Source organism: Panthera leo, chromosome B1 (assembly GCF_018350215.1).
Source record: "Panthera leo isolate Ple1 chromosome B1, P.leo_Ple1_pat1.1, whole genome shotgun sequence".
In the NCBI taxonomy this organism is placed as follows: domain Eukaryota; kingdom Metazoa; phylum Chordata; class Mammalia; order Carnivora; family Felidae; genus Panthera; species Panthera leo.
In genome coordinates this window covers 132775663-132788317 of record NC_056682.1, presented here as the reverse complement: position 1 = coordinate 132788317, position 12655 = coordinate 132775663, and the positions used below count along the sequence as shown (strand labels likewise).

Below are 12655 nucleotides of genomic sequence, written 5' to 3'. Positions count from 1 at the left end.
AAGTCAGAACTTCTTATCTTGTTCATAAGTAATATCCCTTTTAAGAACAGTCTTGACACTTGAAGGGATAAATTTTTCTGTAATTCTTTAACATATTCCACAATTTTCTTTAAGGGTTGGAGGACTTCAGTAACACTGTTCTTCTTTCAATTTGCATAATCCTATTACTAAAGAGATATTGAAAGTATGATCAAGAAATAAGTAGGCTTCACTCAATGGATTATTTTAATTTGGGAGTCTTTTCTTTAAAATTAAAGTATGATTTAAGTGCTTCAAATAAACTGAGGATTTTCTCAAATGACTTTGTTCAAAAGAGCCAATGGATTCTAATCTAAATCCAAGAGAACTGAAGATTGCTGAATGTCAATAATATCACAAAAATATTTTTATTAAAAAAGCCTTCCTAAGATTTTATATTTTAGAGCAGTGTTACATAGGAAACAGTTCAATAAAAAATTGGGCAAAATATTTGAACAACAGTAAGGAACTACTGCTATCTAAAACAATATGGATGAATCTCAAATGTATTAAGCTAAGTGAAAGAAGCCAGAAAGAAGGCTATATATTGTATGTTTTCATTCATACAACATTTTGTATAAGACAAAACTGTAAAGACAGAAAACATATCAGTGATGATACTGTTTTTCTTAACTATTTATTTTTCATCTATCCATGTTGAGATGTAGAGTTCTAGTTCATTTCTTTTTAACTGCTATATAGTTATATAATTATATATTTTAGATTTAAAAAAATGTTTATTTATTTTGAAACAGAAAGAGAGAGAGAAAGAGAGAGGGAGAGAGGGGGAGAGAGAGAAGGATAGGAGGGGCAAAAGAGAGGGAGAGAGAACCCCAAGCAGGCTCTGTGCTATAGGCATGGAGCCCAACATGGGGCTTGATCTCATGAACCATCAGATCATGACCAGCCCAAAATCCAGAGTCAGCTGCTCAACCGACTGAGCCATTCAGGCACCCCAGTTATGTTATGCATTTAAAAATATATCATTCTTCTTTCATCTAGTCCCCTAGTGATGGACATTTAGGTTGTTTCTGGTTTTTTTTTTTTTTGCTAATACAAGAAACAGCAATGAATATCACCAATCACATTTATTTTTAATTTATATTTTAGTTAGTATACAGTGCAATACTGGTTTTAAAAGCAGAATTCAGTGATTCATCACTTACATACAACACCCAGTGCTCATCACAAGTGCCCTTCTTAATACCCATCTAACTCATCTCCTACCCACCTCCCTCCATCAACCTTCAGTTTGTTCTCCATCATTAATAGTCTCTTATATGTTCATCTGTTTTGTTTCTTAAATTCATGAGTGAAATCATATTTGTCTTCTCTGACTTATTTCGCTTAGCATAATACATTCTTAGCTCCATCCATGTCACTGCAAATGGCAAGATTTCATTTTTTTGATGGCTCATATTCCATTGTATGTGTAAACTACATCTTCTTTATCCACTTGTTAGTTGATGGACATTTGCGCTCTCTCCATAGTTTGGCTATTGTTGATAATGCTGCTATAAGCATTGGGGTGCATATATCTCTTTGAATCTGTATTTTTATATGATTTGGGTAAATACAATAGGGAAACTGCTGGATTGTAAGGTAGTTCTATTTTTAGTTTTCTGAGGAACCTCTATATTGTTCTCCAGAGTGGCTGCACCAGTATGTATTCCCACCAGCAGTGTAAGAGCATTCCCCTTTCTCTACATCTTCACCAACACCTGTTATTTCTTGTGTCGTTGATTTTACTTATTTTTCTTTTTTTAAGTTTATTTATTTATTTTGAGAGAGAGAGTGAGAGTGAGAGAGAGAGAGAAAGAGAATCCCAAGCAGGCTCCACACTGCCAGTGCAGAACCCAATGTGGGGCTTGAACTCACAAATTGGGAGACCATGACCTGAGCCAAAACCAAAAGAGTGACACTCAACTGACTGATTCACCAAAATGCCTTCTCTTGTGTTTTTAATTTTAGCCATTCTCACAGGTATGAGATCACATCTCATCGTGGTTTTGATTTGTATTTCCCTGACGATGAGCGATGCTGAGTATCTTTCACGTGTCTGTTAACCATCTGGATATCTTCTTTGGAAAAGTGTCTATTCATGTCTTTTGCCCATTTCTTAATTGGGTTGTTTTTTGAGTGTTGAGTTTGAGTGATAAGTTCATTATAGATTTTAGATACTAACCCTTTGTCTGATATGTCATTCGCAAATACCTTCTCCTATTCCACTGGTTGCCTTTTAGTTTTGTTGATTGGTTCCTTCGCTGTGCAGAAGCTTTTTATCTTGACATCCCAATAGTTCATGTTTGCTTCAGTTTCCCTTGCCTTTGGTGCTTGTCCACGTTTTTTTTTTTTTTAAATGAGAACTTTTTTTTTTAATGTTTATTAAACATTAAATGTCAGCACAGAGCCCGATGTGGGGCTCGAACTCACAGACTGTGAGACCATGACCTGAGCTGAAGTCAGACGCTTAACCAACTGAGTCACCCAGGTGCATCAAAAAAAATGAGAACTTTTAAGATCTACTCTCTTAGTGAGGATGTGGAGAAACGGGAACCCTCTTGCACTGTTGGTGGGAATGCAAACTGGTGCAGCCGCTCTGGAAAGCAGTGTGGAGGTTCCTCAGAAAATTAAAAATAGACCTACCCTATGACCCAGCAATAGCACTGCTAGGAATTTACCCAACCCAAGGGATACAGGAGTACTGATGCATAGGGGCACTTGTACCCCAATGTTTATAGCAGCACTCTCAACAATAGCCAAATTATGGAAAGAGCCTAAATGTCCATCAACTGATGAATGGATAAAGAAATTGTGGTTTATATACACAATGGAATACTACGTGGCAATGAGAAAGAATGAAATATGGCCCTTTGTAGCAACGTGGATGGAACTGGAGAGTGTGATGCTAAGTGAAATAAGCCATACAGAGAAAGACAGATACCATATGGTTTCACTCTTATGTGGATCCTGAGAAACGTAACAGAAACCCATGGGGGAGGGGAAGAAAAAAAAAAAAAAAGAGGTTAGAGTGGGAGAGAGCCAAAGCATAAGAGACTCTTAAAAACTGAGAACAAACTGAGGGTTGATGGGGGGTGGGAGGGAGGGGAGGGTGGGGGATGGGTATTGAGGAGGGCACCTTTTGGGATGAGCACTGGGTGTTGTATGGAAACCAATTTGACAATAAATTTCATATATTGGAAAAAAAAAAGTGATGCAGAAAAAAATAAAAATAAATAAATAAAAAAGTAAAAAAAAAAAAAGATCTACTCTTAGTAAATTTCAAATATGCAATACATTATATACTGTAGTCACCATGCTATATATTACATCTAGAAGTTTGTACTTTTTGATCCCCCTTCACTCATTTTGCCTATCTCCCCTGCCCTCTGCCCTCTGCCTTTGGCAACCACCTATCTCCTCTGCATTTATGAGCTAATTTTGTATGTTTGTTTGTGTTTTTTAATTCCACATAAGATCATGTTATTTATCTTTCTCTGACTTATTTCACTTAGCATAATGCCCTCAAGGTCCATTCATGTTGTCACAAATGGTGATATTTCTTTCTTTTTTTTATGATTGAATAATATTCCATTGTATATACATACCACACTTTCTTTATCCATTAATCCAACAATTATGATTACTAGATTAGGATACTTAGGTTGTTTCCATATTTTGGCTAAGTAATGCTGCAATGAACATGGGAGTGCATACACCTTTCTGAGTTAATTTTTTTGTTTTCTTCAGATAAATACACAGAAGTTGAAGTGCTGGATCATATGGTAGTTTTATTTTTAATTAAAAATAAATTTTTAATGTTTACTTATTTTTGAGAAAGAGACAGGGCGTGAGTGGGGGAGGGGCAGAGAGACAGGGAGACAAAGAATCTGAAGCAGGCTCCAGGCTCTGAGTTGTCAGCACAGAGCCTGACACAGAGGTCAAACCCACAAACCATGAGATCATGACCTAAGCTGAAGTCAGATGCTTAACTGACTGAGCCACCCAGGCGCCCCTATTTTTAGTTTTTTGAGAACCTTCCATACTGTTTTCAACAGGGACCGCAGTAATTTACATTCCCACCAACAGTGCAAGAAGGTTCCTTTTCTCCACTTCCTCACAAGCATCTGTGTGAGAGATTTGGGAGTAGGACCGAGAGACTGGGAAGCAAACCTGTTAGAAGACTTAGCACTCAGTAGGAGAGAGAGAATGAGGGCCATTAGACTTTTGTTTTCGCCAAATATTAGTAATTATAGTACTGAATAAAATAAGTGCCAAAGTTTTGGGGTCTTATTTAAAAGGAATCACGGTACAAATAATCCTAGGAACATTTGGGCAGTGACAAGGAAAGGGCTCAGACTTCATAAATAATCATGAAATTCATAATGGCTCCCCTTATTAGGATTTATGTGTGTGTGCTGGACACTGAGCAGTTTCCCATACATTACTTCCACAAAGTCATCATGAAGTAGGCAATTAATTCAGTGCAGTGGTTAAAAGCCATGTTCAAAGGTCAGAAAATCTTGGCTCTGTCACTTATTGGTTGTGCCAACTTAGGACCCACTTTCTTAATCCCTATGATGTGGATAAACAGTGTTACCATGTATGATCATTTCAAGGACTACATGAGATAATGGGCTTAGATTATTGTGTATAGGGCATATCGTGTTCTAAGTGCTCAGTAAGTGTTAGGTATTATAACATAATTTTGCAGATGAGGAAACTGAATCTTAGAGAAACTAGGTTTCTTTTCCAAAGTCACACAGTAGGTAACAGGCAGCAGTTTGACCTAGATATATCTGACTTCAAAGTCTCTGATCTTAATCATTACTTTTTACTAGTTCTCAATATCTGAGACACAGGTCTGGAGGTGATAACATATATTGCCCATGAAAAGAGAAAAACTGATTTTTTTTTCATGACAAGAAAAGATTATGTGATGTAGCAATTGTTGTATTCTCAGTCATAATAAGACAGTGGACGCTAAGACTAACCAACAGACATGTCTGTTACTTGAGGTTCAATTATAATACTCTCCTTAAGATATTTGAGAGAACGTAATGCCAATTGTGGACTTGGTGGAAATGGAATAAGGAATCCAGAAGAAATGGTTACCACTTTTCAAAAAGCTATTTTTTAAACTCAAAGTATAATTAACATACAGTGTTATATTAATTTCAAGTGTACAATATAATGATTCAATAATTCTACTATTGAGCACATCACTCAATGCTCATTGTGGTAGGTGTACTCTTAATTCCTTTATCTATTTTACCTATTCCTCCCACCCACCTCTCTCTGGCAATCACCCATTTGTTCTCTGTATTTAAGTCTATTCTTTTGTCTCTTTTTGTTTGTTCATTTGTTTTGTTTCTTAAATTCTGCATATGAATGAAATCATATAATATTTGTCCTTCTCTGATTTGATTTACTTAGGATTGTATCCTCTAGGTCCATCCATGTCATCACAAATGGCAAGATTTCATTCTTTTTATGGCTGAGTAATATTCCATTGTGTAGTGTGTGTGTGTGTGTGTGTATGTATACATATATGTGTGTGTATATGTATGTGTGTGTATATATTACATCTTCTTTATCCACTCACCTATTAAAAAATTTTTTTTGTTAATGCTTATTTATTTTTGAGGGAGAGACAGAGCATGAGAGGGGGAAGGGCAGAGAAAGAGGGAGACACAGAATCTGAAGCAGGCTCCTGGCTCTGAGCTGTCAGCACAGAGCGTGATGTGGGGCCAAACCCACAGACCACGAGATCATGACCTCAGCAGGAGTCAGATGGTTAATTGACTGAGCCACCCAGGCACCCCCCATTCATCTAAGATGGACACTTGGGTTGCTTCTATATTTTAGCTATTATTATTATTATTAGCTATTATTGTTAGCATTATTGCTGCAATAAACACAGGGCTGCATATATCTTTCTGAATTACTGTTTTCATTTTCTTTCAGTAAATACCCAGTAATGTGGAATTACTAGGATCATGTGGTGATTCTATTTTTAACTTTTTGAGGAACCTCCACACTGTTTTCCCCAGAAGTTGCACCAGTTTACATTCCCACCAACAGTGCAAGAGGGCTCCTTTGCTCCACATACTCACCAACACTTGTTGTTTCTTGTCTTCTCAATACTAGCCTTTCAGACAGGTGTAAGGTAACATCTCACTATGGTCTTGATTTGCATTTCCCTGATGATTAGTGACTTGGAACATCTTTTCATGTGTCTGTTGGCCATCTGAATATCTTTTTTTGAGAAATGTCTATTGTTTCTCTGCCTATTTTAAAATTGGATTATTTGCATTGTGTAAGTTCTTCATATTTTGGATATTAACCCCTTACCCACTATATAATTTGCAAATATCTTCTCCCATTCAGTAGGGTGCCTTTTTGTTTTGTTGATGGTTTCCTTTGATGTGCAAAAGCATTTTATTTTGTTGCAGTCCTAGTAGTTTAATTTTGCTTTTTTCCCCTTGCTAGAAGAGACGTATCTAAAAAAATGTTTCTATAGCTGAAAACTATAGTTGTTTCTTAAAAAATAATATTGTACCAATTTCCAACTGCACTGGCATTAATTCAATATTGGGCAGTTGAACTGGACATTTTGCCTTTTAAGTTTCTACTAATCAAAAATGCCTGGTAGTGATGTTGTATACCTGCCCATATAGACAGAACCCCTATTCAAGTCCCTTATGATACTGTTTATCCAAATTTAGGATAGTTCAGAGTTGTAGAGTAGCAACTAGGTTAAGGGTTTCATTTCAAACTCTTAGGAACAGAATAACAATTCTAATTAAGGTATTTAGATAACTTGCTTAGTTACTAAACTGATGTAGATTTCTGAGTTTAGATCTTAACTTTTAGTTAATTGTTTGGTTTTCACAATAAATTGGGGTTTATGTTTCCCTTTGGGATGCCCTTATTAACACCATAGTTTTAACTCCTCAATTTACAAGATTTGAAATACGTTAATTACTTTTTCCCCAATAGCTTTACTGAGGTATAACTGACACACAATAAACTGCATATATTTAAAGTGTATATTTTGATAAGTTCTGAAATAATGTATATAACTGCGAAACCATTACCACAGTTAAGATAGTAAAAAGTATCTATTAAAATTTCCGGGGCGCCTGGGTGGCTCAGTCGGTTGAGCGTCCGACTTCGGCTCAGGTCATGATCTCATGGCTCGTGAGTTCGAGCCCCGCGTCAGGCTCTGTGCTGGCAGCTCAGAGCCTGGAGCCTGCTTCAAATTCTATGTCTCCCTCTCTCTCTGCTCCTCCCCTGCTCATGCTCTGTCTCTCTCTCCTTCAAAAATAAATAAAAACATTAAAAAAAAAATTTCCTCGTGACCCTTTACCATCCCTTCTTTCTACCTTTCCCCCAGCCCATGAAGACACTGATCTATTTCCTTTGCTATAGATTAAAATGTATGGTAGACAGAGTTTTAAGATGACCCCTAATGATCCTTCTGCTTATATAATCCCCACTCCTTTGAGTGTGAGGAGAATGTGTAAATATGATGATGCATCATTTCCATGACTACGTCTCATTATGTGGCAAAAGGGATTTGACAAATATAAGTGAGTTTAGTAATCAGTTGACCTTAAAGCAAAGAGATTATTTGGATAAAGCTAACCCAGCCAAATGAGATCTCTAAGAGCAGAGGTATTTTTGGCAACTTGTTAGGCAGCAATAGAAAACTAGTACAGATTTCGGAACATGGAAGTGGGGTGCTGCTACAATTCCTAAAACGTGGGAGTGGCTTTAGAATTTGCCAGTGGGTGGAGGCTGGAAGACTGTTAGTAGAAATACAGATGTTAAAGTCATAGCTGGTGTGGTCTCAGAAGGAAGTAAGCAAAGCATTACTGGAATCTGGAGGAATGAGAATTTTTGTTATCTTCATGGAAGATATCTTAGCAGAATTGTGTCCTGCAGTTATGTGGCAGACTTGTAAGCAATGAACTTGGATATACAGTTAAGGAGATCTGTAAGCAAAGTGTTGAAGATGGGGCCTGGCTCCTTCATGCTGCTTATAGTAATATGCAAGAGGAGATAAATACATTGAGAATTGTTAAAGAAAAATGAACTAGCATCTGACAGTAACTAAAAAATCTCTGCCACCCCAATAGCAAAAGATGCTAAAATTAAGAGATTCACTGCTGGGAAGGCATGATCTAGAAAAAAGACTGAGGGTATGACTCTACAACCCTTTGCTGAAACCCAGGAAAGTTATCCAAAGATCAGAATATTTGCAAGAGTTTAAGAGTGTTCTTTTGGATCTTTTAACTCAAACCAGAGGTCCTCTAAGAAGTTTCAGGGCATTGTCCTTTAGTCATCTTAGCAAATGCCAAAGGTACAGAAGGGATTATGTGGAAAGGTCTGTGGATATGACATTTGTATGACTGAGTGAAATTCATGGAAGGCTTCCTGAAAAATTTGTATCAGTGGAGACACTGACAGCTTAGATTAAAAGGAACAGAGAGAGTATGAAATGAAAAGAGGCTGCTTTGGGAAGGTGTTTAGCTATGAATTTAACTTCTTTAATAGATGTAGAGTTATTTATCTATTTCTTCTTGGGTGAGCTCTGGTGGTTTCAAGGAATCTATCCATTTCTATAAATTGTTGGATTTATTGGCATAAAGTTGTTCTCAGTATTCCCTTTTTGTCTTTTGATGTCTATAGAATCTGTAGTATTTTCATCTCTCTCATTCCTTATATTGATAATTATGTCTTCTCTCATATTTCTCTGATTAGTCTGATTAGAGTCTGATAAATCTTATTAAGCTTCTTAAAAATCCAGCTCTTGGTTTCACTGATTTTCCTCTATTATTATTATTATTATTATTATTATTATTATTATTATATTTTTATTTTGCTGATTGTAGTTCTGATTTTTTATTTCCTTTTACTTAATTTGAATTTAATTTTTTTTAGTTACTTAAGGCAGAAGCCATAGTCATTGTTTGAGACCTTTTTCTTTTCTTCTTTTTTTAAATGTTAATTTATTTGAGAGAGAGAGAGAGAGAGAGAGAGAGAGCGCGCGCTAGAGAGAGCACATGAGTGAGAGCAGGGGAGGGACAGAGAGAGAGAGGGAGAATCCCAAGCAGGCTGTACATTCAGCACAGAGCTGGACAGGGGGCTCAATCCTACAACCGTGAGATCATGCCCTGAGCTGAAATAAAGAGTCAGATGTTTAACCAACTGAGCTACCCAGGCACCCTGAGACCTTTTTCTATCCTAACACAGGAATTTAGTGCTATAAATATCCCCCTAAGAAGTGCTTCAGTGATATCCTGAAAATTTTGATCAATTGTTCTGTTTTCATTTTTATTTAATTCAATATATTTTGAATTTCTCTTTGGTTTCCTCTTTTACTGATTGGTTATTTAGACGTATGTAATTTGGTTTCCAAATATTCAGATTTTCCAGAGATCTGTTATTGACTTCTTTTTCTTTCTTTTGTTACTGACTTCTAATTTAATTCTTTTTGGGTCAGTAACCATACTTTGCATGGCTCAAATCCTTTTAAATTTATTGAGACTTTTTGGGCGGGCCTAGAATACGGTCTATCTTGGTAAATATTCCACCTGCATTTGAAAAGAATGTTTATTCTGCTATAGTTGGATGAAGTGTTCAATGGATGTCAATTAGATCAAACTGGTTGATATTTCTCTTTAAATCTTATCAGCAATGATTTTTCTGCACTAGTTCTATCAGTTATTGAGATCATGTTAATTCAAGTCAAAGGACAAGGAAGAGAGGTTTAGTTCACTAATCTCCACTGGTGTCTCTGTGTGAGAGAAGGTATTGAGTTGCTCCCAGGAGTGACTCAGGACTCCTTAAAATTTGGTTAAGCCCTTTAAGCTACCCATATAAACATGCTGTCTAAATAAAAACAAAGTGCTTGTTATGAAGACACAACTTCATGGCAAATCCTTTTTCCATTCCCTTCATTCTCTTTCAACATTATTGTTTTCCCTGTAATAGTTCTATATATAAATCCTGAACTCACCACTGTTAGGTAGTGGTATATTAGTGCTTTTATGTGGTTCACATCCTTTGGTATTATAACATAAAGAAAAGATTGGAATATTCCTAAAAGTTCTGAAGAAATATACGAATAGACATAGATTGTCAAGTTTTTGAACACACAGACTAGATAAATGGTTTAGGGATACCTGCATTATGGTATACATATGGGGTTCAATAGAATGGTGAGTTCAGGGTAGCAAAACTTTCTGCTAAAAATAGTATCTGGTTTTCTATTTTGTCCTTCACAGCTAACACAAATAACTGAGAGATAACTGAGAGCTGAATATATTGTCTGTATGCACTTTTGCATATCCAGGTATCTTACAATAATTTTTGGTATTTTGAATATCTAGTTTTAAAATTTAGTTTGAATACTAAACTGATCCATTCTTAAACCTCACATAAGTATTTCTTTAGGTCAGAGAGATTGCATGACAGTTACTATTTATATATGCTAAAGACCCCTCAGGCAATGTCAGGCTGTTGCATGTGGACAGTTTCTTGAATTATAGCACAGAAACTTTAATACCTACCTCAGGAATGATAGGAGTCTTAAATAGGTAGTCATATTTACTAAAGAAACCTAGAGTTTTCTTAGATTGCCAACCTTAGTAAGACAAGAAATGCCAGGGTGACAGAGTTTAAGTGGCTCTTTTCAGATATGTTACACTGATTCTCTATATTTAAGATGCAAAACAGCCTTCCAGGAGCTATTTAATTAAGTGAAAGTAAGTCTGGTCCCTTTGGAACCGAATGGTTCAGTAAGCAAATACATATCAGTATGTGAAGGAAGTGGGGGAAGTTATTATGTGCTTCATAGACACGGTGACACTTTATAACCCCATATCAGGGATCCTAAGCAGTGATTGGCTGAGAAAATTATCAAACTGAGTTTAAATTTCAGCAGGTACAAAATTGTCACGCAAAAGTCCAAGACAGTGAGCCACTTTCAGTCTTCAAAGAGAAAGATAAGAAATCCTGGATTTTCAAAGTCCCTTTGAAGGCTTTTAAGGTAAGATGAAACATCCTCTTTACTCAGAACCAACAGATTCCTGTAGAAATTTGAATTTCAGAGAAGAAGCAGACTTGACTTTAAGAAGTGAATAATCCTTATGATTAGATTTTTCCCCTTCTCTTTTGATTTGACAAATCAAGACAATGTATTAAAAGATAGCAGAAAATTATGTGGTAGGGATGCTAATTCCATCTAGAAAAGTATTGCATCACTGAAAAACAGGAATTTTTTTTACAGCCACTGTGTTAAAAGTATCAGTTGCTGATAGTCAGAAAAGGTATATAGAAAATGAAGCAAATATTTTAAATCTAAAATATTAACAACAGAATGAGTGATTAGAATACTTTATGCACACTTCACGAAAGCTCCATTACTGTTATTTTTATCTAGATAAGCCATCTTTAAGAATCTTGAATCTAAACACATTTTTTTTAGTCTCACCAATGCAATATAAGATGTGATGAGATTTAATAAAAAAGGAAAGAAACTATCTCTTCCTCTCAAATAGTAACAATAGTGACATTTAAACACTGATTCTGTTGGGAAATAAACGTTGATTTAGGAATTTTATTCAACACTTTATGGTACATTTACTTCAAAGTCTGGCTAATCCACTCAGTGATAAGCCCCATGAGGGTAGGGCTCATATCTATTTCCAGGGCTGAGTATCTGGCCCACATTAGGTCTTCAAATGTTGAATGAATGAATGAATGAATGAATGAATGAATGAATCCCAGTTTACATTTAATTTTTTGGTCCCTAAAAAAATCAACTTTCTTGCCAATTGACATTAGGGTTTTCAAAGCTAGATTAGAATACTTCTACTTAGGATATCTGGAGATTCCGACCTCTATCACATACTTTTTCTGTTTCACAGTATCATAATAGGTTTGGAAAATGAAAGAGGTTTCAAGCTGACAAAACTAGGGGCATTTCTATAGCAGTCTTTTGAGCTATTTACTCACCTGTGGATACAGTGGCAAGCATCATGGTGCACTGTGCAATTGTTCTGACATGGACCTGAAAGAGACCCAAAGTAGTCAGGTTGCTGGACTGCAGTTTAGAAATGGGATGCGCATAACCCTGACCTTCACTACAGGTACCTTTCTAGGACACCATGGTTCCTCCAAATCACAGTGTATACCAGCCTTCTGCAGTCTATGTAATAATTAGGTTTGGTACTGCAAAGTACAGTGTAACCCCTGCTTACTAAACAGCTGCCCTTTAACATCTATGCCCTAGAACTCTGTATTACACTTGTCCTGAGGTCACCTCAGCTTCATTTTTAATCCACAGTATTTTTAAAGGAGGTCTAGCTATTCTTGGCTTTCTACTGAACGGCTATAAGAGTAAGCCTTTTTTTCTCCCAGAAACCATGTCCTCTCTCCTGTGAGGAATTGCCAATAATTCTATGACGGTTGACATTCACTGAGGTTTTATTATGTTTCCACTATCAACATTAAATTCAATCAAAGCTATCTTATGACATGTATTACCATAATCTATAAACCCAGTGGGAGTTCATGAAATAGGAGTAAAACTTTTTCCCTTTCTATATAGCATCATTACATCAAA

General features: G+C 36.2%; 1 long non-coding RNA gene across 1 annotated transcript in view; it reads right to left on the bottom strand.

Moving 5' to 3' along the window:
* The window catches only part of LOC122217078, a 57822-nt gene extending 45718 nt beyond the window's left edge, over positions 1-12104 (bottom strand). The window contains exon 1 of the long non-coding RNA XR_006201282.1: positions 12046-12104. This is a non-coding gene — a long non-coding RNA (uncharacterized LOC122217078). The remainder of the gene's footprint in view (positions 1-12045) is intronic.
* Positions 12105-12655: the final 551 nt, after the last annotated feature.